Source organism: Musa acuminata, chromosome BXJ2-1 (genome assembly GCF_036884655.1).
Source record: "Musa acuminata AAA Group cultivar baxijiao chromosome BXJ2-1, Cavendish_Baxijiao_AAA, whole genome shotgun sequence".
Classification (NCBI taxonomy): Eukaryota; Viridiplantae; Streptophyta; class Magnoliopsida; order Zingiberales; family Musaceae; genus Musa; species Musa acuminata.
Genome location: NC_088338.1, coordinates 26477094 through 26504173, shown reverse-complemented (window position 1 = coordinate 26504173; position 27080 = coordinate 26477094). Strand labels below are relative to the sequence as shown.

Sequence of the window (27080 nt, the reverse complement as noted above, 5' to 3'; positions counted from 1 at the left end):
GAATTTCTTCTTGGAAAAATAGGCTTCTATCAAAAGCAGGACGACTCGAACTCATCCGTTCTGTATTGCACTCCTACTCTATATATTGGTGTAATGCATTTCTTCTGCCTGTTGGACTTCTCCAAGATATTGAACGGTTATTAATGAACTTCTTCTGGAATGGCACAAATGATAAGGCAATGCATATGATAAATTGGGATAGCATTTACAAACCGAAAGATGAAGGAGGGCTAAACTTGAGAAATACTAGAGATTGGAATCAAGCATGCCTGGTACAACAATTGTGGGATCTTTTGCAAAACAAATGTTCCTTATGGTCACAATGGGTTTCTGCTAGGTATCTTTCAAAGGAATCAATCTGGGAAATTTCAACAAGAACATACCACTCTTCAGCTTGGAAAGGAATTTTAAAGGCAAGGAATTGGCTAATCAAACACATTTCTTATGCAATCTCTTTTGGAACTAGTACTAATATGTGGTACGATCCTTGGGTGAATGGGAAGAGTATATTTCAATTATATGGCGACAGAATACGAAAAGATCTTGGGGCTCCCAAAGATTGGAAGGTTTCCGAGTTCATTGCTAACGGTACCTGGTGTCTCCCTAATCCTATTTCTCCCGAAATGTTATCACTTTGGCCGACTATCATAGCTATTCCAATCAGGAACAACTCTTCAGATATACTTATTTGGCCTCATGACAATGGCAAATTTAGTGCCACATCCGTATGGAATCAAATTAGACAAAGAAATAACAAGTGGGTCCCAAGCAGTTGGACATGGGATCGACCGGGATCACAAAGACACTCCTTATGTACATGGCAGGCCCTTCTCAATAAACTACCTACAATAGACAATATGAAAAGAAGAGGTATCTATCATGTTAACCGATACTCCCTTTGTTTGCAACAAGAAGAAACTGTTGACCACCTTTATTTTACTTGTAATTATACAAAATGGATATGGAAGGAGATTCTCCAGCGATTTGAACTCAATAGACTGCCGCAACCAAACTTGCACTAAGAACTAGGCGACCTTATGCAATGTTTCTCAAGAAAAGGGCCACTTACACAACTGGCAAAGGTTACTTTCAGATGCGCTATTTGGTGGATGTGGAATGAGAGATGTAATAGAATCTTTGAATGTCAACACACAAACAATGCTCAGATCTTGAAAGAGATTATTAGAGACTCAAGATCCTGTATGGAGCATGATCTCAAAATCGAGCACTTCACCCGAAGAGAAAAAGATATTTTTATCAAATTTAATTTTGCTATTAGCTAAAGATCTTGGGAATGATGTCAAATAATGTACCCACAGGTAGTTATAGTCTACAGCATGTGTAGTCATAACTATCGCATTCGCACTCTATGAGTTAATTGGCTTTGTCTATGACTTGTATCGATAAAGCTATTTGTAGAATCTTTACACATAATCAATTTACTTTTACTTACCAAAAAAAAAAAAAGGAGTGAAACACGAGGACTTCCCAGGGGGTCACCCATCCTAGTACTACTCTCTCTAAATCACGCTTAACTTCGGAGTTCTGATGAGATCCGGTGCTTTAGTGCTGGCATTATCGCACCCTGTTCGCGTGCTTCGTCCCTCGCCGATGTGCACGTCGCGGCCGGCGCATCAACGTCCGGAGCCTCTTGCCCATCACAAAACCGTCGGCGCTTTCTCTAACGTTCACGAAATCCCTATTGCAAGATCTCTCCGAGCCCTAGCCCAACGATTGCCTATCGGTCACGGCAAGCGCGCATCGAAACCATCGACACTTTCTAGAACGATCTCGGAATCGCTATTGCGACCCCAATCCGGAAAGCTCTCTCCGAGCCCCACGATATTGACAGCGTAGCGGTCACGGCAAATTCCGAGCCCCAAAACAATCGTCTCGGAGGTCTACGGGAGATGTTTCATATCTCGGGATGCAAAAAGGAGTGAAACACGAGGACTTCTGTTAGAACCCTTGTAGATTCTAAACTTGGGGTTGATCTCTTTAGGGGATCGGCCTCCTTGGAACTCTATAGGGGTTCCTCCCTCCAAGTTGCTGCTCAAAGGCTGCAGAAAAGATTCATCTATTGCTTAAGAAAAGAGGAGGAATACATGGCTATTTATAGGGTTTCTAAACCCTAACTCCTAATAGGACTCCTACTTAAGACTCTTACTTCCAACCAACTCCTAATTGGACTCCTACTCAAGACTCCTATTCCCTTACAACTCCTAATTCTTCTCTAAGAAAAAACCTCCTACATGAATGTCCCTCTCAATTAGGACTCTCCTAACTAGAGTCCTAACAGAATGTCTCTCTCAATTAGGACTCTCCTAGCTAGAGTCCTAACAGAATGTCCCTCTCGATTAGGACTCTCCTAGCTAAAGTCCTAACAGTTTTACATGAATGTCCCTCTCAATTAGGACTCTCCTAGCTAGAGTCCTAACAAACACGCCCTCTTCAAATCAGCCTTGTCCTCGAGGCTGACGATTCATGAATTTTGGGAATTTGATCTTCAAGTCATCATAGTTCTCCAAAGTGGCATCTTATGTTAGTAGGTTTGCCCACTGTATTAGCAATTCAGTAGTAGATCGTCGTCGTCGAGTCATAATCCGTCGATCAATAATGGCACTTGGCTGAGTCTGAAGTCCTCCTTGGGTAGTCATATTTGGTGGGTGGCTTTGGGCTATCTCCAAGCACCTATTTACAACTTCTGTCTGGCCGTCGGATTGTGAGTGATATGCCATACTCCTTTTCAATTTAGTACTCTTATAGTGTAATTCTTTTGAGTCCCAATTGTAATGAGCTACGGAGCTTGGTGCTTCCTCCAATTTTTTTATAATCTTACTAGTCTCTGAATCTTCCTGCCATTCTATCTTAATATCCTCAAGGAAGTCGCTAGTCGGAAGTGAAATGGCCAAAACTTCAGCTTGCTCGGGTAGCTGCGAAAGCGCATCTGCAAGAACATTCTCTTTCCCCTTTTTGTAAGTTATTTCATAATCAAATCCAAGAAGTTTTGTTACCCAGTTTTGCTGCTCAAGGGATGATATCTTTCGCTCCAAAAAGTACTTGAGGCTTTTATGGTCGGTTTTAATTTGAAATCGTCGACCAATCAAGTAGGGTCTCCACCTCGTTGCTACGCGCACAATGGCGAGCATCTCCTTATCATATGTTGACTTATTTTGATGGGAGGGAGATAATGCCTTGCTAGTGTATGTGAGTGGTTGACCATCTTGCATAAGAATGGCTCCAATTCTGACTCCAGATGCGTCGGTCTCAATAATGAAGGGTCGGTTGAAATCTAGTAGTGTTAGCACCGGCGTCGTCGTCATGGCTGCCTTAAGTTTGTCGAAGGTAGCGGAGGCTCTGTCCGACCATTGGAAGACATCTTTTTTCAGTAAGGAAGTAAGTGGTGCACTGACCTCTCCATAGTTTTTCACGAACTTGCAGTAGTAGCCTGTTAAACCCAGAAAGCCATGTAGCAATTTTATATTCCACGGGGTCAGCCAGTTTTGCATTGCTCCAATTTTGAAGGGGTCTACTGCCACACCTTCCTCTGATATGATATGCCCAAGATATTCCACCTTATTATGAAGAAAGCAAAAATTCATAGTGGTTGTTGTGTATTCAAAAGGTGGTTTTCAGTATGTCTTCTTCGCATACTCGTATTTGATGATACCCGGATCGAAGGTCCAGCTTTGTGAAGATTTGTGCTCCCTTAGCAACTCATATACTACTGGAATAGGGTATTTATCCTTGATGGTTATGCTATTGAGAGCTCGGTAATCAACACATAATCGTCATATTCTATCCTTCTTTCGTATGAGGAGTACCGGTGAAGAGTAGGGGCTGCAACTTGGCCGAATAACTCCTGTTTTGAGCATTTCTTTTACAATCCTTTCTATTTCATTCTTTTGGAGATATGAATATTGATATGGCTGAGCATTTGCTGGAGATTTGCTTGGAAGAATCATTTTTTTTTTGGTAAGTAAAAGTAAATTGATTATGTGTAAAGATTCTACAAATAGCTTTATCTATACAAGTCATAGACAAAGCCAATTAACTCATAGAGTGCGAATGCGATAGTTATGACTACACATGCTGTAGACTATAACTACCTGTGGGTACATTATTTGACATCATTCCCAAGATCTTTAGCTAATAGCAAAATTAAATTTGATAAAAATATCTTTTTCTCTTCGGGTGAAGTGCTCGATTTTGAGATCATACTCCATACAGGATCTTGAGTCTCTAATAATCTCTTTCAAGAGCTGAGCATTGTTTGTGTGTTGACATTCAAAGATTCTATTACATCTCTCCTTCCACATCCACCAAATAGCGCATCTGAAAGTAGCCTTTGTCAGTTGTGTAAGTGGCCCTTTTCTTGAGAAACATTGCATAAGGTCGCCTAGTTCTTGGTGCAAGTTTGGTTGCGGCAGTCTATTGAGTTCAAATCGCTGGAGAATCTCCTTCCATATCCATTTTGTATAATTACAAGCAAAATAAAGATGGTCAACAATTTCTTCTTGTTGCAAACAAAGGGAGCATCGGTTAACATGATAGATACCTCTTCTTTTCATATTGTCTATTGTAGGTAGTTTATTGAGAAGGGGCTGCCATGTACATAAGGAGTGTCTTTGTGATCCCGGTCGATCCCATGTCCAACTGCTTGGGACCCACTTGTTATTTCTTTGTCTAATTTGATTCCATACGGATGTGGCACTAAATTTGCCATTGTCATGAGGCCAAATAAGTATATCTGAAGAGTTGTTCCTGATTGGAATAGCTATGATAGTCGGCCAAAGTGATAACATTTCGGGAGAAATAGGATTAGGGAGACACCAGGTACTGTTAGCAATGAACTCGGAAACCTTCCAATCTTTGGGAGCCCCAAGATCTTTTCGTATTCTGTCGCCATATAATTGAAATATACTCTTCCCATTCACCCAAGGATCGTACCACATATTAGTACTAGTTCCAGAAGAGATTGCATAAGAAATGTGTTTGATTAGCCAATTCCTTGCCTTTAAAATTCCAGGAATTTTAAAGGCAAGGAATTGGCCTGGAAGAATCATTATACAATAATCATGCCGACGGGTAAGAGATAGGTTGCGCGGTTCGTCAAATATATCTGAAAATTCAGCAAGCAAAGGAAGTAGATTTGGATCTTCAAATTTTGTTAGCTCTCCCTTAGTTTGTTGCTCAAGTTGTACCAAAAAGCTGCTGCATGCTTTATGCAAAACCTTCTCCATTTGTTGTGTGCAAATCGTCGTTACGTCGCCCTCACGTTTCCCGTGCAGTATCACCTGTTTCTCCTTACTGTAAAATTTTATAATTAGTTGCATAAAATTCCAAGAAATATCACCTAATGTCATCAACCATTTAATTCTGAGTATGACCTCATGATCATCAAGAGGGAGGAGGAAGAAATCTGCAATTATCTCTTGGTCCTGCAACAACAGTTTCACCTGCGGGCACCTATGATCACACTTCAAAATCCGTCCGTTGGCGACATTAACGACAAACCTGCTGCAATTCTCAATAGGTAAGTTCATATAGACAGCAACCTTACTGTTTAGGAAGTTATTAGTGCTGCCCGTGTCGATGAGAACAGTGATCGGTTGTTGTTTGAGAAGGCCTTCAACTTTCATCGTTTGTGGGATTGAGTAGCCAACTAGTGTGTATGTACCGTAACTTTGGTCGGTTGTGGCTCTTCTTCTGCATCTTCTTCTTCATGTTCAAGGCTCTCTTTTGGATGTTCAATGACCTCTTCTTCTATTGGTTCAATCATAAGAAGTCCCTCTTTACTACAGCGATGCTCACGGCTCCACGACTCGTCACAATGCCAACATAACCCCCTTCGCATATCGCTCCCGAAGCTCTTCTCTTGTTAACCTCTTTGGTGTAGGGAATTGGTCGATAGTAGGGGCGGCTAAGGGCTTCAATATTACTGGTTGAGTAGTGACCCTAGTCCTCCGAGCTTCATGGTTCAATTGCTCCTCTTGATGTCGTGCGAAAGAGATGGCTGCCATAAGCGTATACGGTTGTCGCGCTTCAACTTCTCCTCGGATCTCCGGCTTCAAGCCCTCAATGAAGGTCCTCAATAGCTATTTTTGAGACCAATCATGAGTTTGATTAGATAACCTTTCAAACCTGGTTTGGTACTCCTGAATGGTGGAGGTTTGTCAGATCTTTGCTAGTTGTCCGTCAATATTCTCGTAATCGGTTGGTCCGAAGCGGATCAGCAGTCCTTCTTTGAATTGTTGCCATGAAAGGACTCCATAAGTATGTTCAAACCAGTCAAACCACTGTATAGCATCCCCTTCAAGATGTATAGCTGCAATTTTCACCATAGATGCATCCGCGGTTTTGTGGTACCGAAAATATCGCTCTGCGCGCAAGATCCAATCAATCGGGTCTCCTTCTTCCCATCTAGGGAAGTCCACTCTCATACATGGATAGTTGGGGTTGGTCATAGAGCTTCCCCTCTCTTGGAAGTCATATTTTCGAGCTTGGTGTGATTGGGCAAAGCTCTCTCCTTGATGTGATTTCTTCGGGCTTAGTGGTCGGCCCAATCTGAGTTCGGTAAAGAGCATCCGAATCTTATCCTCCATTCGTGCCTCCAAGGCTTCGAATTTAGCATTGATTGCCTCCTTAGATACCATAGTATATGTCTTCAAATCTATGATGTTAAGATCCCTCTTTTGTTGTTAGGTTAAAGGCATGTATTGGTTGAGAGAGGTGATGGTCGAAAGGGTTGGTGGATTGGTGGATGTAGGCTATGGTTTAGGCTTGTTTTGTTGCTGTTTTGGGTGCAGTTTGAGGGTGTGGTTTGGTGGGGTTTTAGGGCTGTGGATAAAGTTTTGGGTCTGTGGTAGATGGCAGCAAAGGTTTGATAGAAATCAGTGGAAGTTGCAGCAAGTATGTGCTGTCTTGTAAGAGCAGAATTATCGTCGAAGAAACAGCGGTTTCTCAACGTAATTTCCACCAAAAACTTGAGAGAATTGAGGAGGGAATTGATAGCAAAATCACAGTTTATATGACAGCAAGGATGACTAATTTAATCAAGAAAATTTCAGCAGTATAACAGCAAGGAAATTGGTGCAAGTTGTGATAGCAGAATTCTCGTCAAAAAATTTCAGCAGTTTACGATGAAAATTTATAGCAACACAAAAATCAGTTTTAGAGATGAATTCCTCAATTGATCAATCTTAGATGGAAGCCAAGATGATCTATAAAGTGTATAAGAAATTTCATTCAAAAAAGATTGCAAATAGATGGGTTAAGGCAACAATATGCGGCTGAAATTTTCTGCAGCATAGATTTTTAAGTATAGCAGATTGGACGTAAAAGATCAGAAGTTTATATTGAGAATTTTTTGATGAAACCAAAGGGAAAACCACTATTAGGAAGTGTCAAAGCTATTATAAAAATTTTGTAGAGATTTGGATAGAAACAACGTAGTATCAAGATCAAATAATCAGTGTTATGCGGCTGAAATTTTACGGTGCAGATTTTCAAGTATAGCAGATTAGATGTAAAATATCAATGGTTTATATTGAGAATTTTTTGACAAAACCAAAGGGAAATCTGCTGTTAGGAAGTGTCAAAGATGTCATAAAATTTCGTGAAGATTTGGATAGAAAAAACATAGTAGCAAGATCAAACAGACAGTGCTATACGGTTGGAATTCTGCAATGTATCTTTCGTCGTAGAGATGAAAACTTTATGACGAAAAGTTTATGCAGCAATATAGGAATAATTTTTTTTTGGGATTTTCAAATAAAGATAACTAAATTGCAGCAGCAGTAAGTTAGAAAACCAGAACCTGTTGCAATTCACGGGGAGATCAAAGGATGATCCGTGGTGGTGGAGATGATGGCGAAATTCGGCGATGATCTTTTAAGCAATTGTGGAAATTGCTTTGGACGGTTGTGGAGGGTTGATGGATGGCTGTGGAAGGGCAGCGAGATGCCAAGAACGCTCCTCTGATACCAGGTGTTAGAACCCTTGCAGATTCTAAACTTGGGGTTGATCTCTTTAGGGGATCGGCCTCCTTGGAACTCTATAGGGGTTCCTCCCTCCAAGTTGCTGCTCAAAGGCTGCAGAAAAGATTCATCTATTGCTTAAGAAAAGAGGAGGAATACATGGCTATTTATAGGGTTTCTAAACCCTAACTCCTAATAGGACTCCTACTTAAGACTCTTACTTCCAACCAACTCCTAATTGGACTCCTACTCAAGACTCCTATTCCCTTACAACTCCTAATTCTTCTCTAAGAAAAAACCTCCTACATGAATGTCCCTCTCAATTAGGACTCTCCTAACTAGAGTCCTAACAGAATGTCTCTCTCAATTAGGACTCTCCTAGCTAGAGTCCTAACAGAATGTCCCTCTCGATTAGGACTCTCCTAGCTAAAGTCCTAACAGTTTTACATGAATGTCCCTCTCAATTAGGACTCTCCTAGCTAGAGTCCTAACAACTTCCCAGGGGGTCACCCATCGTAGTACTACTCTATCCAAAGTCGGCGCTTAACTTCGGAATTCTGTTGGGATCCGGTGCTTTAGTGCTGGCATTATCACACCTGTTTCGCGTGCTTCGTCCCTCGCCTATGTGCACGTCGCGGCCGGCGCATCAACGTCCGGAGCCTCTTGCCCATCACGAAACCGTCGGCGCTTTCTCGAGCGTTCACAAAATCCCTATTGCAAACTCTCTCCGAGCCCTAGCCCAACGACTGCGTATCGGTCACGGCAAGCGCGCGTCGAAACCATCGGCACTTTCTAGAACGATCTCGAAATCGCTATTGTGACCCAAATCCGGAAAGCTCTCTCCGAGCCCCACGATACTGACTGCGTAGCGGTCACGGCAAATTCCGAGCCCCAAAACAATCGTCTCGGAGGTCTACGGGAGATGTTTCGTATCTCGGGACGCAAAAAGGAGTGCAACACGAGGACTTCCCAGGGGTTCACCCATCCTAGTACTACTCTCTCTAAATCACGTTTAACTTCGGAGTTCTGATGGGATCCGGTGCTTTAGTGCTAGCATTATCGCACCCTTTTCGCGTGCTTCGTCCCTCGCCGATGTGCACGTCGCGGCCGGCGCATCATCGTCCGGAGCCTCTTGCCCATCACGAAACCGTCGGCGCTTTCTCGAATGTTCACGAAATCCCTATTGCAAGCTCTCTCCGAGCCCTAGCCCAACGACTGCGTATCGGTCACGGCAAGCGCGCGTCGAAACCATCGACACTTTCTAGAACGATCTCGGAATCGCTATTGCGACCCCAATCCGAAAAGCTCTCTCCGAGCCCCACGATACTGACTGCGTAGCGGTCACGGCAAATTCCGAGCCCCAAAACAATCGTCTTGGAGGTCTACGGGAGATGTTTCGTATCTCGGGACGCAAAAAGGAGTGAAACACGAGGACTTCCCAGGGGGTCACCCATCCTAGTACTATGTTAGAACCCTTGCAGATTCTAAACTTGGGGTTGATCTCTTTAGGTGATCGGCCTCCTTGGAACTCTATAGGGGTTCCTCCCTCCAAGTTGCCGCTCAAAGGCTGCAGAAAAGATTCATCTATTGCTTATCAAAAGAGAAGGAATACATGACTATTTATAGGGCTTCTAAACCCTAACTCCTAATAGGACTCCTACTTAAGACTCTTACTTCTAACCAACTCCTAATAGGACTCCTACTCAAGACTCCTATTCCCTTACAACTCCTAATTCTTCTCTAAGAAAAAACCTCCTACATGAATGCCCCTCTCAATTAGGACTCTCCTAGCTAGAGTCCTAATAGAATGTCCCTCTCAATTAGGACTCTCTTAGCTAGAGTCCTAACAGTTTTACATGAATATCCCTCTCAATTAGGACTCTTCAAGCTAGAGTCCTAACAGACCCGCCCTCTTCAAATCAGCCTTGTCCTCGAGGCTGATGATTCATTAATTCTGGAAATTTGATCTTCATGTCATCATAGTTCTTCCAAGTGGCATCTTCTATTGGTAGGTTCGCCCACTGTATTAGCACTTCATTAGTGGGTCGTCGTTGTCGAGTCACGATCCGTCGATCAATAATGGCAATTGGCTGGGTCTGGAGTTCTCTTTGGGTAGTCATATTTGGTGGATGGCTTTGGGCTGTCTCCAAGCACCTATTTAAAACTTCTGTCTGGCTGTTGGTTTGTGGGTTATATGTCGTACTCCTTTTCAATTTAGTACCCTGCATATGGAATAACTTTGTCCAAAATCTGCTCTTGAAGATGGAAGTAGAATTTGTCACAAGCATAATGCGTCCCTTATAGCATAATTCTTTTGAGTCCCGATTGTAATGAGCCACGGAGCTTGGTGCTTCCTCCAAAATTTTTTTTTTTTTTTTACTAGTCTCCGAATCTTCCTGCCATTCCATCTTAATATCCTCAAGGAAGTCACTGGTTGGAAGTAAAACGATCGAAAATTCAGCTTGCTCAGGTAGCTGTGAAAGCGCATCCATTTTTGCTACTTGGGGGAAGATATCTTCTGCTCCAAGAGATATTTTAGGCTTTTATGGTCGGTCTTGATTTGAAAGTATCGCCTGATCAAGTACAATCTCCACCTCGTTGCTGTGCGCACAATGGCGAGCATCTCCTTATCATATGTTGACTTATTTTGATAGGAGGGAGATAATGCCTTGCTAGTGTATGCGAGTGGTCGACCATCTTGCATGAGAATGACTCCAATTCTGACTCCAGATGTGTCGGCCTCAATAATGAAGGGTCGGTTGAAATCTGGTAGTGTTAGCACCGGCGTCGTTGTCATGGCTGCCTTAAGTTTGTCGAAGGCAGCGGAGGCTCTGTCCAACCATTGGAAGACATCTTTTTCTAGTAAGGAAGTAAGTGGTGCACTGATCTTTCCATAATTTTTCACGAACTTGCGGTAGTGTTAGGACTCTAGCTTGGAGAGTCCTAATTGAGAGGGACAATCATGTAAAAATGTTAGGACTCTAGCTAGGAGAGTCCTAATTGAGAGGGGCATTCTGTTAGGACTCTAGCTAGGAGAGTCCTAATTGTGAGGGGCATTCATGTATGAGGTTTTTTCTTGGAGAAGAATTAGGAGTTGTAAGGGAATAGGAGTCTTGAGTAGGAGTCCTATTAGGAGTTGGTTAGAAGTAAGAGTCTTAAGTAGGAGTCCTATTAGGAGTTAGGGTTTAGAAGCCCTATAAATAGCCATGTATTCCTTCTCTTTTAATAAGCAATAGATGAAACTTTTCTGCAGCCTTTGAGCAGCACTTGGAGGGAGGAACCCCTATAGAGTTCCAAGAAGGCCGATCCCCTAAAGAGATCAACCCCAAGTTTAGAATCTGCAAGGGTTCTAACACCTGGTATCAGAGCAGCGTTCTTGGCGTCTCGCTGCCCTTTCACAGCCATCCATCAACCCTCCACAACCATCCAAAGCAATTCCCACAATTGCTTAAAAGATCGTCACCGAATTCCGCCATCATCTCCACCACCACGGATCATCCTTTGATCTCCCCGTGAATTGCAACAGGTTCTGGTTTCCTACCTTACTGCTACTGCAATTTAGTTATCCTTATTCGAAAATCCAAAAAAAAAAAAAAAAATCGTTCCTATATTGCTGCATAAACTTTTCGTCACAAAGTTTTCATCTCTACGACGAAAGATATATTGCAGAATTCCAGCCGCATAGCACCATCTGTTTGATCTTGCTACTGTGCTTTTTCTATCCAAATTTCTACGAAATTTTTTTGATATCTTTGACACTTCTTAACAGTGGATTTCCCTTTGGTTTCATCAAAAAATTCTCAATATAAACTACTGATCTTTTATGTCCAATCTACTGCACTTGAATTGCAGAATTCAAGCCGCATAGCACCATCTGTTTGATCTTGCTACTCTGCTTTTTCTATCCAAATTTCTACGAACTTTTTATGACATCTTTGACACTTCCTAACAGTAGATTTCCCTTTGGTTTCATCGAAAAATTCTCAATATAAACTACTGATCTTTTATGTCCAATCTGCTACACTTGAAAATCTATGCTGCAGAAAATTTCAACTGCATATCGTTGCCTTAACCCATCTATTTGCAATCTTTTTTGAATGAAATTTCTTATAGACTTCATATATCATCTTGGCTTCCTGATAGAACCCTTGCAGATTCTAAACTTGGGGTTGATCTCTTTAGGGGATCGGCCTCCTTGGAACTCTATAGGGGTTCCTCCCTCCAAGTTGCTGCTCAAAGGCTGCAGAAAAGATTCATCTATTGCTTGAGAAAAGAGGAGGAATACATGGCTATTTATAGGGCTTCTAAACCCTAACTCCTAATAGGACTCCTACTTAAGACTCTTACTTCTAACCAACTCCTAATAGGACTCCTACTCAAGACTCCTATTCCCTTACAACTCCTAATTCTTCTATAAGAAAAAACCTCCTACATGAATGCCCCTCTCAATTAGGACTCTCCTAGCTAGAGTCCTAACAGAATGTCCCTCTCAATTAGGACTCTCCTAGCTAGAGTCCTAACAGTTTTACATGAATGTCCCTCTCAATTAGGACTCTCCAAGCTAGAGTCCTAACAGACCCGCCCTCTTCAAATCAGCCTTGTCCTCGAGGCTGATGATTCGTGAATTCTGGGAATTTGATCTTCAAGTCATCATAGTTCTCCCAAGTGGCATCTTCTATTGGTAGGTTCGCCCACTGTATTAGCACTTCATTAGTGGGTCGTCGTCGTCGAGTCATGATCCGTCGATCAACAATAGCACTTGGCAGGGTCTGGAGTTCTCTTTGGGTAGTCATATTTGGTGGGTGGCTTTGGGCTGTTTTCAAGCACCTATTTAAAACTTCCGTCTGGCCATCGATTTTTGGGTGATATGCCATACTCCTTTTCAATTTAGTACCCTGCATATGGAATAACTTTGTCCAAAATCTGCTCGTGAAGATGCAAGTAGAATTTATCGTAAGCACAATACGTCCCTTATAGTGTAATTCTTTTGAGTCCCAATTGTAATGAGCCATGAGGCTTGGTGCTTCCTCCAATTTTTTTATAATCTTACTAGTCTCTGAATCTTCCTGGCATTCCATCTTAATATCCTTAAGAAAGTCGCTGGTTGGAAGTAAAACGACCGAAAATTCAACTTGCTCAGGTAGCTGCGAAAGCGCATCTGCAACAACATTCTCTTTCCACATTTTGTAAGTTATTTCATAATCAAATCCAAGAAGTTTTGTTACCCATTTTTGCTGCTTGAGGGAAGATATCTTCTGCTCCAAGAGATATTTTCGGCTTTTATGGTCGGTCTTGATTTGAAAGTATCGCCTGATCAAGTACAATCTCCACCTCGTTGCTGCGCGCACAATGGCGAGCATCTCCTTATCATATGTTAACTTATTTTGATAGGAGGGAGATAATGCCTTGCTAGTGTATGCGAGTGGTCGACCATCTTGCATGAGAATGACTCCAATTCTGACTCCAGATGTGTCGGCCTCAATAATGAAGGGTCGGTTGAAATCTGGTAGTGTTAGCACCGGCGTCATCGTCATGGCTGCCTTAAGTTTGTCAAAGGCAGCGGAGGCTCTGTCCAACCATTGGAAGACATCTTTTTCTAGTAAGGAAGTAAGTGGTGCACTGATCTTTCCATAGTTTTTCACGAACTTGCGGTAGTAGCCTGTTAAACCCAGAAAGCCATGTAGCAATTTTATGTTTCTCGAGGTCGGCCAGTTTTGCATTACTCCAATTTTGAAGGGGTCCACTGCAACACCTTCCTCTGATATGATATGCCCAAGATATTCCACCTTTTGTTGCAGAAAGCAAAAATTCGTGGTTGTTGTGTGTTCAAAAGGTGGTTTTCCGTATGTCTTCTTCGCATGCTCGTATTTGATGATACCCGGATCAAAGGTCCAGCTTTGTAAAGATTTGTGCTCCCTTTCATCTAGCAATTCATCTACTATTGGAATAAAGTATTTGTCCTTGATGATTATGCCATTGAGAGCTCGATAATCAACACATATTCGCCTTGTTCCGTCCTTCTTACGTACAAGTAGCACCGGCGAAGAGTAGAGGTTGCAACTTGGCCGAATAACTCCTGTTTCGAGCATCTCTTTTATAATCCTTTCTATTTCATCCTTTTGGAGATGTGGATACTGATATGGCTGAGCATTTGCTGAAGATTTGCCTGGAAGAATCATTATACAATGATCATGCCGACAGGTAAGAGGTAGGTTGCGCGGTTCGTCAAATATATTTAAAAATTCAGCAAGCAAAGGAAGTAGATTTGGATCTTCAAATTCTGTTGGCTCTCCCTTAATTTGCTGCTCAAGTTGTACCAAAAAGCCGCTGCATGCTTTATGCAAAACATTCTCCATTTGTTGTGTGCAAATCGTTGTTATGTCGCCCCCACGTTTCCCGTGCAATGTCACCTGTTTCTCCTTACTGTAAAATTTCATAATTAGTTTCATAAAATTCCAGGAAATATCACCTAATGTCGTCAACCATTTAATTCTGAGCATGGCCTCATGATTGTTAAGAGGGAGAAGGATGAAATCTGCAATTATCTCTTGGTCCTGCAGCAATAGTTTCTCCTGCAAGCGCCTATGATCACAATTCAAAATCCGTCCGTCGGTGACCTTAACATCAAACCTGCAGCGATTCTCGATAGGTAATGATATCCGAACAGCAAGCTTACTATTTAGGAAGTTAGTAGTACTGCCCGTGTCGATGAGAACAGTGATTGGTTGTTGTTTGAGAAGGCCTCCAATTTTCATCGTTTGCGGGTTTGAGTAGCTAGCTAGTGTATGTACCGTAACTTCGGTCGGTTTTGGGTCTTCTTCTGCATCTTCTTCTTCATGTTCAAAGCTCTCTTTTGGATGTTCAATGACCTCTTCTTCTATCGGTTCAATCATAAGAAGTCCTCCTTTACTACAGCGATGCTCACGGCTCCACGGCTCGTCACAATGCCAACATAACCCCTTCGCATATCGCTCCCGAAGCTCTTCTCCTGTTAACCTCTTTGGTGCAGGGACTTGGTCGACAGTAGGGGGGGCTGAGGGCTTCAATATTACTGGTTGAGGAGTGACCCTAGTCCTCCGAGCTTCATGGTTCAATTGCTCCTCTTGATGTCGTGCGAAAGAGATGGCTGCCATAAGCGTGTACGGTTGTCGCGCTTTAACTTCTCCTCGGATCTCCGGCTTCAAGCCCTCAATGAAGGTCCTCAATAGCTGTTTTTGAGACCAATCATGATTTTGATTAGATAACCTTTCAAACCTGGTTTGGTACTCCTGAATGGTGGAGGTTTGTCGGATCTTTGCTAGTTGTTCGTCAATATTCTCGTAATCGGTTGGTCTGAAGCGAATCAGCAGTTCTTCTTTGAATTGTCGCCATGAAAAGACTCCATAAGTATGTTCAAACCAGTCAAACCACTGAATAGCATCCCCTTCAAGATGTATAGCTGCAATTTTCACCATAGATACATCCGCGGTTTTGTGGTACCGAAAATATCGCTCCGCGTGCGAAATCCAACCAATCGGGTCTCCTTCTTCCCATCTAGGGAAGTCCACTCTCATGCATGGATAGTTGGGGTTGGTCATAGAGCTTCCCCTCTCTTGGAAGTCATCTCTTCGGGCTTGGTGTGATTGGGCAAAGCTCTCTCCTTGATATGATTTCTTCGGGCTTAGTGGTCGGCCCAATCTGAGTTCGGTAAAGAGCGTCCGAATCTTATCCTCCATTCGCGCCTCCAAGGCTTCGAATTTAGCATTGATTGCCTCCTTAGATGCCATAGTATATGGCCCCAAATCAATGATGTTAAGATCTCTCTTTTGCTGTTGGGTTAAAGGCATGTATAGGTTGAGAGAAGTGATGGTCGAAAGTGTTGGTGGATTGGTGGATGTAGGCTACAGTTTAGGCTTGTTTTGTGGCTGTTTTGGGTGCAGTTTGAGGGTGTGGTTTGGTAGAGTTTTAGGGCTCTGGATGAAAGTTTTGGATCTGTGGTAGATGGTAGCAAAGGTTTGACAGAAATCCGTGGAAGTTGCAGCAAGTATGTGCTGTCTTGTAAGAGTAGAATTGTCGTCGAAGAAACAACGGTTTCTCGACGTAATTTCCACCAAAAACTTAAGAGAATTGAGGAGGGAATTGATAGCAAAATCACAGTTTATATGACAGCAAGGATATATAATTTAATCAAGAAAATTTCGGCAGTATAACAGCAAAGAAATTGGTGCAAGTTGCAATTGCAGAATTATCGTCGAAAAATTTCAGCGGGTTACGATGAAAATTTGCAGCAACATAAAATCGTTTTTAGAGATGAATTTCTTAATAGATCAATCTTAGATGGAAGCCAAGATGATATATGAAGTCTATAAGAAATTTCATTCAAAAAAGATTGCAAATAGATGGGTTAAGGCAACGATATGCAGCTGAAATTTTCTGCAGCATAGATTTTCAAGTGCAGCAGATTGGACATAAAAGATCAGTAGTTTATATTGAGAATTTTTCGATGAAACCAAAGGGAAATATACTGTTAGGAAGTGTCAAAGATGTCATAAAAATTTCGTAGAAATTTGGATAGAAAAAGCACAGTAGAAAGATCAAACAGATGGTGCTATGCGGCTTGAATTCTGCAATTCAAGTGCAGCAGATTGGACATAAAAGATCAGTAGTTTATATTGAGAATTTTTTGATGAAACTAAAGGGAAATCCACTGTTAAGAAGTGTCAAAGATGTCATAAAAATTTCGTAGAAATTTGGATAGAAAAAGCACAGCAGCAAGATCAAACAGATGGTGCTATGCGGTTGGAATTCTGCAATGTATCTTTCGTCGTAGAGATGAAAACTTTGTGATGAAAAGTTTATGCAGCAATATAGGAACGATTTTTTTTTTTTTTTTTGGATTTTCGAATAAGGATAACTAAATTGCAGCAGCAGTAAGGTAGGAAACCAGAACCTGTTGCAATTCACGGGGAGATCAAAGGATGATCCGTGGTGGTGGAGATGATGGCGGAATTCGGTGACGATCTTTTAAGCAATTGTGGGAATTGCTTTGGATGGTTGTGGAGGGTTGATGGATGGCTGTGAAAGGGCAGCGAGACGCCAAGAATGCTGCTCTGATACCAGGTGATAGAACCCTTGCAGATTCTAAACTTGGGGTTGATCTCTTTAGGGGATCGGCCTCCTTGGAACTCTATAGGGGTTCCTCCCTCCAAGTTGCTGCTCAAAGGCTGCAGAAAAGATTCATCTATTGCTTGAGAAAAGAGGAGGAATACATGGCTATTTATAGGGCTTCTAAACCCTAACTCCTAATAGGACTCCTACTTAAGACTCTTACTTCTAACCAACTCCTAATAGGACTCCTACTCAAGACTCCTATTCCCTTACAACTCCTAATTCTTCTATAAGAAAAAACCTCCTACATGAATGCCCCTCTCAATTAGGACTCTCCTAGCTAGAGTCCTAACAGAATGTCCCTCTCAATTAGGACTCTCCTAGCTAGAGTCCTAACAGTTTTACATGAATGTCCCTCTCAATTAGGACTCTCCAAGCTAGAGTCCTAACACTTCCATCTAAGATTGATCTATTAAGAAATTCATCTCTAAAAACAATTTTATGTTGCTGCAAATTTTCATCGTAACCCGCTGAAATTTTTCGACGATAATTCTGCAATTGCAACTTGCACCAATTTCTTTGCTGTTATACTGCCAAAATTTTCTTGATTAAATTAGATATCCTTGCTGTCATATAAACAGTGATTTTGCTATCAATTCCCTCCTCAATTCTCTTAAGTTTTTGGTGGAAATTACGTCGAGAAACTGTTGTTTCTTCGACGACAATTCTACTCTTACAAGACAGCACATACTTGCTGCAACTTCCACGGATTTCTGTCAAACCTTTGCTACCATCTACCACAGATCCAAAACTTTCATCCAGAGCCCTAAAACTCTACCAAACCACACCCTCAAACTGCACCCAAAACAGCCACAAAACAAGCCTAAACCGTAGCCTACATCCACCAATCCACCAACACTTTTGACCATCACTTCTCTCAACCTATACATGCCTTTAACCCAACAGAAAAAGAGAGATCTTAACATCATTGATTTGGGGCCATATACTATGGCATCTAAGGAGGCAATTAATGCTAAATTCGAAGCCTTGGAGGCGCGAATGGAGGATAAGATTCGGACGCTCTTTACCGAACTCAGATTGGGCCGACCACTAAGCCCGAAGAAATCATATCAAGGAGAGAGCTTTGCCCAATCACACCAAGCCCGAAGAGATGACTTCCATGAGAGGGGAAGCTCTATGACCAACCCCAACTATCCATGCATGAGAGTGGACTTCCCTAGATGGGAAGAAGGAGACCCGATTGGTTGGATTTCGCATGTGGAGCGATATTTTCGGTACCACAAAACCGCGGATGTATCTATGGTGAAAATTGCAGCTATACATCTTGAAGGGGATGCTATTCAATGGTTTGACTGGTTTGAACATACTTATGGAGTCCTTTCATGGCGACAATTCAAAGAAGAACTGCTGATTCGCTTCAGACCAACCGATTACGAGAATATTGACAAACAACTAGCAAAGATCCGACAAACCTCCACCATTCAGGAGTACCAAACCAGGTTTGAAAGGTTATCTAATCAAAATCATGATTGGTCTCAAAAACAGCTATTGAGGACCTTCATTGAGGGCTTGAAGCCGGAGATCCGAGGAGAAGTTAAAGCGCGACAACCGTATACGCTTATGGCAGCCATCTCTTTCGCACGACATCAAGAGGAGCAATTGAACCATGAAGCTCGGAGGACTAGGGTCACTCCTCAACCAGTAATATTGAAGCCCTCAGCCCCCCCTACTGTCGACCAAGTCCCTGCACCAAAGAGGTTAACAGGAGAAGAGCTTCGGGAGCGATATGCGAAGGGGTTATGTTGGCATTGTGACGAGCCGTGGAGCCGTGAGCATCGCTGCAGTAAAGGAGGACTTCTTATGATTGAACCGATAGAAGAAGAGGTCATTGAACATCCAAAAGAGAGCTTTGAATATGAAGAAGAAGATGCAGAAGAAGAGCCACAACCGACCGAAGTTACGGTACATACACTAGCTAGCTACTCAAACCCGCAAACGATGAAAATTGGAGGCCTTCTCAAACAACAACCAATCACTGTTCTCATCGACACGGGCAGTACTACAAACTTCCTAAATAGTAAGCTTTCTGTTCGGATATCATTACCTATCGAGAATCGCTGCAGGTTTGATGTTAAGGTCGCCGACGGACGGATTTTGAATTGTGATCATAGGCGCTTGCAGGAGAAACTATTGCTGCAGGACCAAGAGATAATTGCAGATTTCTTCCTTCTCCCTCTTAACAATCATGAGGCCATGCTCAGAATTAAATGGTTGACGACATTAGGTGATATTTCCTGGAATTTTATGAAACTAATTATGAAATTTTACAGTAAGGAGAAACAGGTGACATTGCACGGGAAACGTGGGGGCGACATAACAACGATTTGCACACAACAAATGGAGAATGTTTTGCATAAAGCATGCAGCGGCTTTTTGGTACAACTTGAGCAGCAAACTAAGGGAGAGCTAATAGAATTTGAAGATCCAAATCTACTTCCTTTGCTTGCTGAATTTTCAAATATATTTGATGAACCGCGCAACCTACCTCTTACCTGTCGGCATGATCATTGTATAATGATTCTTCCAGGAAAATCTTCAGCAAATGCTCAGCCATATCAGTATCCACATCTCCAGAAGGATGAAATAGAAAGGATTATAAAAGAGATGCTCGAAACAGGAGTTATTCGGCCAAGTTGCAACCTCTACTCTTCGCCGGTGCTACTTGTACGCAAGAAGGACGGAACAAGGCGAATATGTGTTGATTACCGAGCTCTCAATGGCATAATCATCAAGGACAAATACTTTATTCCAATAGTAGATGAATTGCTAGATGAAAGGGAGCACAAATCTTTACAAAGCTGGACCTTTGATCCGGGTATCATCAAATACGAGCATGCGAAGAAGACATACGGAAAACCACCTTTTGAACACACAACAATCACAAATTTTTGCTTTCTTCAACAAAAGGTGGAATATCTTGGGCATATCATATCAGAGGAAGGTGTGGCAGTGGACCCCTTCAAAATTGGAGCAATGCAAAACTGGCCGACCTCGAGAAACATAAAATTGCTACATGGCTTTCTGGGTTTAACAGGCTACTACCGCAAGTTCGTGAAAAACTATGGAAAGATCAGTGCACCACTTACTTCCTTACTAGAAAAAAATGTCTTCCAATGGTTGGACAGAGCCTCCGCTGCCTTCGACAAACTTAAGGCAGCCATGACGACGACGCCGGTGCTAACACTACCAGATTTCAACCGACCCTTCATTATTGAGGCCGACACATCTGGAGTCAGAATTGGAGCCATTCTCATGCAAGATGGTCGACCGCTCGCATACACTAGCAAGGCATTATCTCCCTTCGATCAAAATATGTCAACATATGATAAGGAGATGCTCGCCATTGTGCGCGCAGCAACGAGGTGGAGATTGTACTTGATCAGGCGATACTTTCAAATCAAGACCGACCATAAAAGCCTAAAATATCTCTTGGAGCAGAAGATATCTTCCCCCGAGCAGCAAAAATGGGTAACAAAACTTCTTGAATTTGATTTTGAAATAACTTACAAAAAGGGGAAAGAGAATGTTCTTGCAGATGCGCTTTCGCAGCTACCCGAGCAAGTTGAAGTTTCGACCGTTTCACTTCCGACCAACGACTTCCTTGAGGATATTAAGATGGAATGGCAGGAAGATTCAGATACTAGTAAGATTATAAAAAAATTGGAGGAAGCACCAAGCCCCATGGCTCATTACAATTGGGACTCAAAAGAATTACACTATAAGGGATGCATTGTGCTTGTGACAAATTCTACTTGCATCTTCAATAGCAGATTTTGGACAAAGTTATTCTATATGCAGGGTACTAAATTGAAAAGGAGTATGACATATCACCCACAAACCAACAGCCAACCGGAAGTTTTAAACAGGTACTTGGAGACAGCCCAAAGCCACCCACCAAATATGACTACCCAAAGAGAACTCCAGACCCAGCCAAGTGCCATTATTGATCGACGGATCGTGACTCGACGACGACGACCCACTAATGAAGTGCTAATACGGTGGGCGAACCTACCAAAAGAAGATACCACTTGGAAGAACTTTGACGACTTGAAGATCAAATTCCCAGAATTCATGAATCATCAGCCTCGAGGACAAGGCTGATTTGAAGAGGGCGGGTCTGTTAGGACTCTAGCTTGGAGAGTCCTAATTGAGAGGGACAATCATGTAAAAATGTTAGGACTCTAGCTAGGAGAGTCCTAATTGAGAGGGGCATTCTGTTAGGACTCTAGCTAGGAGAGTCCTAATTGTGAGGGGCATTCATGTATGAGGTTTTTTCTTGGAGAAGAATTAGGAGTTGTAAGGGAATAGGAGTCTTGAGTAGGAGTCATATTAGGAGTTGGTTAGAAGTAAGAGTCTTAAGTAGGAGTCCTATTAGGAGTTAGGGTTTAGAAGCCCTATAAATAGCCATGTATTCCTTCTCTTTTAATAAGCAATAGATGAAACTTTTCTGCAGCCTTTGAGCAGCACTTGGAGGGAGGAACCCCTATAGAGTTCCAAGAAGGCCGATCCCCTAAAGAGATCAACCCCAAGTTTAGAATCGGCAAGGGTTCTAACAGGTAGTAGCCTGTTAAACCCAGAAAGCCATGTAGCAATTTTATGTTTCTCGAGGTCGGCCAGTTTTGCATTGCTCCAATTTTGAAGGTGTGGCATATCATATCAGAGGAAGGTGTGGCAGTGGACCCCTTCAAAATTGGAGCAATGCAAAACTGGCCGACCTCGAGAAACATAAAATTGCTACATGGCTTTCTGGGTTTAACAGGCTACTACCGCAAGTTCGTGAAAAACTATGGAAAGATCAGTGTTAGAACCCTTGCAGATTCTAAACTTGGGGTTGATCTCTTTAGGGGATCGGCCTCCTTGGAACTCTATAGGGGTTCCTCCCTCCAAGTGCTGCTCAAAGGCTGCAGAAAAGTTTCATCTATTGCCTAAGAAAAGAGAAGGAATACATGGCTATTTATAGGGCTTCTAAACCCTATCTCCTAATAGGACTCCTACTTAAGACTCTTACTTCTAACCAACTCCTAATATGACTCATACTCAAGACTCCTATTCCCTTACAACTCCTAATTCTTCTATAAGAAAAACCTCCTAACAGAATGTCTCTCTCTCAATTAGGACTCTCCTAGTTAGAGTCCTAACAGAGTGTCTCTCTCAATTAGGACTCTCCTAGTTAGAGTCCAAACAGAGTGTCCCTCTCAATTAGGACTCTCCTAGCTAGAGTCCTAACAGAATGTCCCTCTCAATTAGGACTCTCCTAGCTAGAGTCCTAACAGACCCGCCCTCTTCAAATCAGCCTTGTCCTCAAGGCTGAGATTCCATGAACTCAGGGAACCGGGTCTTCAGCTCCTCATATGGTTCCCATGTGATGTCTTCAAGTGGTAGATTATTCCAGTGCACTAGTACTTCAGTAGAGGGATGTCGGCGACGCATCACGATCCTGCGATCGAGGATGGCCTGTGGTTGGGCTTGAATAACTCCATCCTCAGTTGTATTGGGCAGTTGGATCTGGGGTGACTCGTGTTCTCCCAATTTGGGCTTTAGGCATGATACGTGGAAGACAGGGTGAATTTTGGCATCCTCAGGTAAATTAAGTCTGTATGCCACGGCTCCAATACGCTCTGTGATCTGATAGGGCCCATAAAAACGTGGGGATAGCTTCATGGAGGCTCGAGTGTTGATAGAGAGTTGCTTTTATGGTTGTAGGCGAAGATAAACCCAATCTACCACTGAAAATTCTCTTTCACTTCGTCGTGTGTCGGCTTGCTGCTTCATTCTGGCTTGAGCGGTAGAGAGATTATCTTTTAACAATTGTAAGAGTTTGTCCCTATCAATTAATTCTTGGTCAACCTGATCTACCTTGGCCGAGCCAATTACATACTTTGGAATCACAGGTGCTGGTCGACCATACAATGCTTCATAAGGGGCACATTTTGTAGATGAATGATATGTAGTATTATACCACCATTCGGCCTAGGGAAGCCATTTCGCCCACTCTTTTGGTCGGTCGCTAGCGAAACACCGGAGGTACGTCTCTAAGCACCTATTTACCACCTCTGTTTGGCCGTCAGTTTGTGGATGATATGCTGTGCTCATCTTGAGTTTGGTGCCTTGTAACTGAAATAACTCGGTCCAAAATTTACTAGTGAAGATCCTATCACGATCACTTACGATGGACCTTGGCATCCCATGCAGTTTAACAATATTTTCTATGAAAATCTGGGCAATACTAGCAGCAGTGTAGGGATTTCTCACAGCACAAAAATGAGCATATTTCGTAAGTCGATCAACCACCACGAGAATCGTGCTTTTACCTTTGGAAGATGGCAGCCCTTCAATGAAATCCATGGAGATGTCAGTCCACACTGAGTCTGGTATGGGTAGTGGTTGTAGCTTCCCTGGATTTGCCACAGTTTCACCCTTGTTCTGTTGACATACATCACATTGTGCCACATATTCAGCAATAATTTTTTTCATCCCTCTCCAATAAAAATTTTGCTTCACTCTTTTGTAGGTTCTTAGGAATCCAGAGTGCCCTGCTGAAGGTATAGAGTGCATTTCATGCAAGATGATTGCGATGCAAGGGGAGTCAGGTATAAGCACAATGCGACCTTTGTAGCGTAAATCCCTCGAATCCCAGGTGTAGTGGGCTATTGCAGTTGGATCCTCCTCCAATTTTTTTATGATCTTGTTGATCTCTGGATCCTTCTTCCATTCTTCTCTAATGTCCTCGAGGAGACTGGTGGTAGGAAGGGAGATGGCTGAAACCTTAGCTTGTTCAGGTAACCGTGAGAGTGCATCTGCAACAACGTTTTCTTTCCCCTTTTTGTAAATAATTTCATAATCAAATCCAAGAAGTTTGGTTACCCATTTTTGCTGCTCAGGGGATGATATCTTTTGCTCCAAAAAGTACTTGAGGCTTTTATGGTCAGTTTTAATTTGAAATCGTCGGCCGATCAAGTAGGGTCTCCACCTCGTTACTGCGTGTACAATGGCAAGCATCTCCTTATCATATACTGACATGTTTTGATGGGAGGGAGATAATGCCTTGCTAGTGTATGCGAGTGGTCGACCATTTTGCATGAGAACGGCTCCAATTCCGACTCCAGATGCGTCGGCCTCAATGATGAAGGGTTTATTGAAATCTGGTAGCGCAAGCACCGGCGTCGTTGTCATGGCTGCTTTAAGTTTGTCGAAAGCAGCAGAGGCTTTGTCCGACCATTGGAAAGCATCTTTTTTCAATAAAGAAGTGAGTGGTGCACTGATCTTCCCATAGTCCTTAACAAATTTTCGGTAGTAGCCCGTTAGTCCAAGGAACCCCCGTAGTAATTTCACGTTTGTAGGTTTCGGCCAGCCTTGCATTGCCTCAATTTTTGTTGGGTCTACCGCCACTCCTTCTTCTGATATTATATGCCCAAGGTACTCTACTTTTTGCTTGAGAAAGCTGCACTTTGGTTGCTTAACAAAAAGAGTATTCTCCCGAAGGATCGTCAAAACAATCCATAAATGCTGAAAGTGAGTCTCAAGAGAAGGGCTGTAAACGAGAATATCATCGAAAAATACCAGCACAAATTTACGAAGAAAGCTCCGAAATATATCATTCATGAGACTTTGAAAGGTTGAAGGAGCATTAGTGAGTCCAAAAGGCATTACCAAGAATTCATAATGGCCATCATGTGTGCGAAATGCGGTTTTTGGAATGTCATCATCATATACCCGAATTTGGTGGTAACCGGATCGGAGGTCCAACTTCGTGAAGACTCGAGCTCCTTTCAATTCATCAAGAAGTTCATCCACCACTGGTATTGGGTATTTGTCCTTGACGGTGATGCCATTTAAAGCTCGGTAGTCGATGCACATCCGCCAAGTTCCGTCCTTCTTGCGTACAAGTAGCACCGGTGAGGAATAGGGGCTGCAACTTGGCCGAATCACCCCTGTTTCAAGCATCTCCTTTACGATCTTTTCAATTTCATCTTTCTGGAGGTGAGGATATCGATACGGTCGAGTGTTCGCTGGTGGCTTGCCCGGAAGGATTGGAATTCGATGGTCATGTTGCCGAGAAGGAGGAAGACCACGCGGTTCAGCAAATATGTCGGCAAATTTAGTAAGCAATTGGGCAAGATTTTCATCTTCAATTTCTATTTTCTTCCCCTCTAGTTGCTGCTGGAGGTGCATCAAAAAGGCACCATTTACCTTGTGTAAAACTTTCTCCATTCGTTGGGTCGAAACAGTGGTAACGTTGCTTCCGCGCTTCCCGCGTAGGATGATCTGTTTGCCCTTACAGTAGAATTTCATAATTAATTTAGAAAAGTTCCAAGAGACATCACCTAGTGTAGTCAGCCATTCGATACCAAGCACTGCCTTATAGTCATCGATTGGTAGGAGGAAGAAATCGGTGATAATTTCTTGGTCTTGCAGTAATAGTTTCACCTGCGGGCATCTTTGGTCGCACTTTAGGATTCTGCCGTCGGCAACCTTTACATCGAACTTGCTGCAACCTTCAATATGCAGTGCCATCCGAGCAGCAACCTTACTATTCAGGAAGTTATTAGTGCTACCCGTGTCGATGAGAACAGTGATCGGCTGTTGTTTGAGAAGGCCTCCAACTTTCATCGTTTGCGGATTTGAGTAGCCGGCTAGTGCGTGTACCGTAATGTCGGTCGGCTGTGGCTCTTCTTCCATATCTTCTTCTTCATGTTCAAGGCTCTCTTCTAGATATTCAATGACCTCTTCTTCTACTGGTTCAATCATAAGAAGTCTACCTTTTTTACAGCGATGCTCACGGCTCCACGGCTCGTCGCAGTGCCAACATAACCCCTTCGCAGATCGCTCCCGAAGTTCTTCTCTTGTTAACCTTTTCGGTGCAGGGACTCGGTTGATAGTAGGGGGGGCTGAGGGCTTTAGTATTGTAGGTCGTGGAGTGATCCTTGTCCTCCGGGCTTCATGGTTCAATCGCTCCTCTTGAAGTCGTGCGAAAGAGATGGCTGCCATAAGCGTGTATGGTTGTCGCGCCTTAACTTCTCCCCGGATCTCCGGCTTTAAGCCCTCAATAAAAGTCCCCAATAACTGTTTTTCAGACCAATCACGAGTTTGATTAGATAACCTTTCAAACCTGGTTTGGTACTCCTGAATGGTGGAGGTTTGTCGGATCTTTGCTAGTTGTCCGTCAATGTTCTCGTAATAAGTTGGTCCGAAACGGATCAGTAGTCCTTCTTTGAATTGTCGCCATGAAAGGGCTCCATAAGTGTGTTCAAACCAGTCAAACCATTGTATGGCATCCCCTTCAAGATGTATAGCTGCAATTTCTACCATGGATGCATCCGCAGTTTTATGGTACCGAAAATATCGCTCCGCGCGCGAGATCCAACCAATTGGGTCTCCTTCTTCCCATCTAGGGAAGTCCACTCTCATGCGCGAATAGTTGGGGTCGGTCATAGAACCTCCCCTCTCTTGGAAGTCATCTCTTTGGGCATGATTTGATTGATTAGAGCTCTCTCCTTGATGTGATTTCTTCGGGCTTGGTGGTCGGCCCAAACTGAATTCGGTAAGGAGAGTCCGAATCTTATCCTCCATTCGTGCCTCAAAGGCTTCAAACTTAGCATTGATTACGTCCTCAGATGCCATAGTATATGACTCCAAATCTGTGATGTTAAGATCTCTCTTTTGTTGACGGGTTAAAGGCATGTATAGGTTTGATAGAAATCAGTGAAAGTTTGCTGCAGAATTTTGTTGTCTTGTAAGAGCAGAATTAACGTCGAAGAAACAGCGGTTTCTCGACGAAATCTCCACAAAAATTTGAGAGATTTGAGGAGGGAATTGACAGCAATATCTCAGTTTATATGACAGCAAGGATGTCCAATTTAATCAAGAAAAATTCAGTAGTAACAGCAAGAAAATTGGTGTAAGTTGCGATAGCAGAATTCTCGTCGAAAAATT

At 42.8% G+C, this 27080-nt stretch overlaps 2 pseudogenes; both read right to left on the bottom strand.

Annotated features, from left to right (window-relative positions):
* Positions 1-1467: 1467 nt before the first annotated feature.
* Positions 1468-1586, bottom strand: LOC135602745 (5S ribosomal RNA; annotated as a pseudogene).
* Positions 1587-8927: 7341 nt separating this feature from the next.
* Positions 8928-9046, bottom strand: LOC135602631 (5S ribosomal RNA; annotated as a pseudogene).
* Between the last annotated feature and the right edge of the window lie 18034 nt (positions 9047-27080).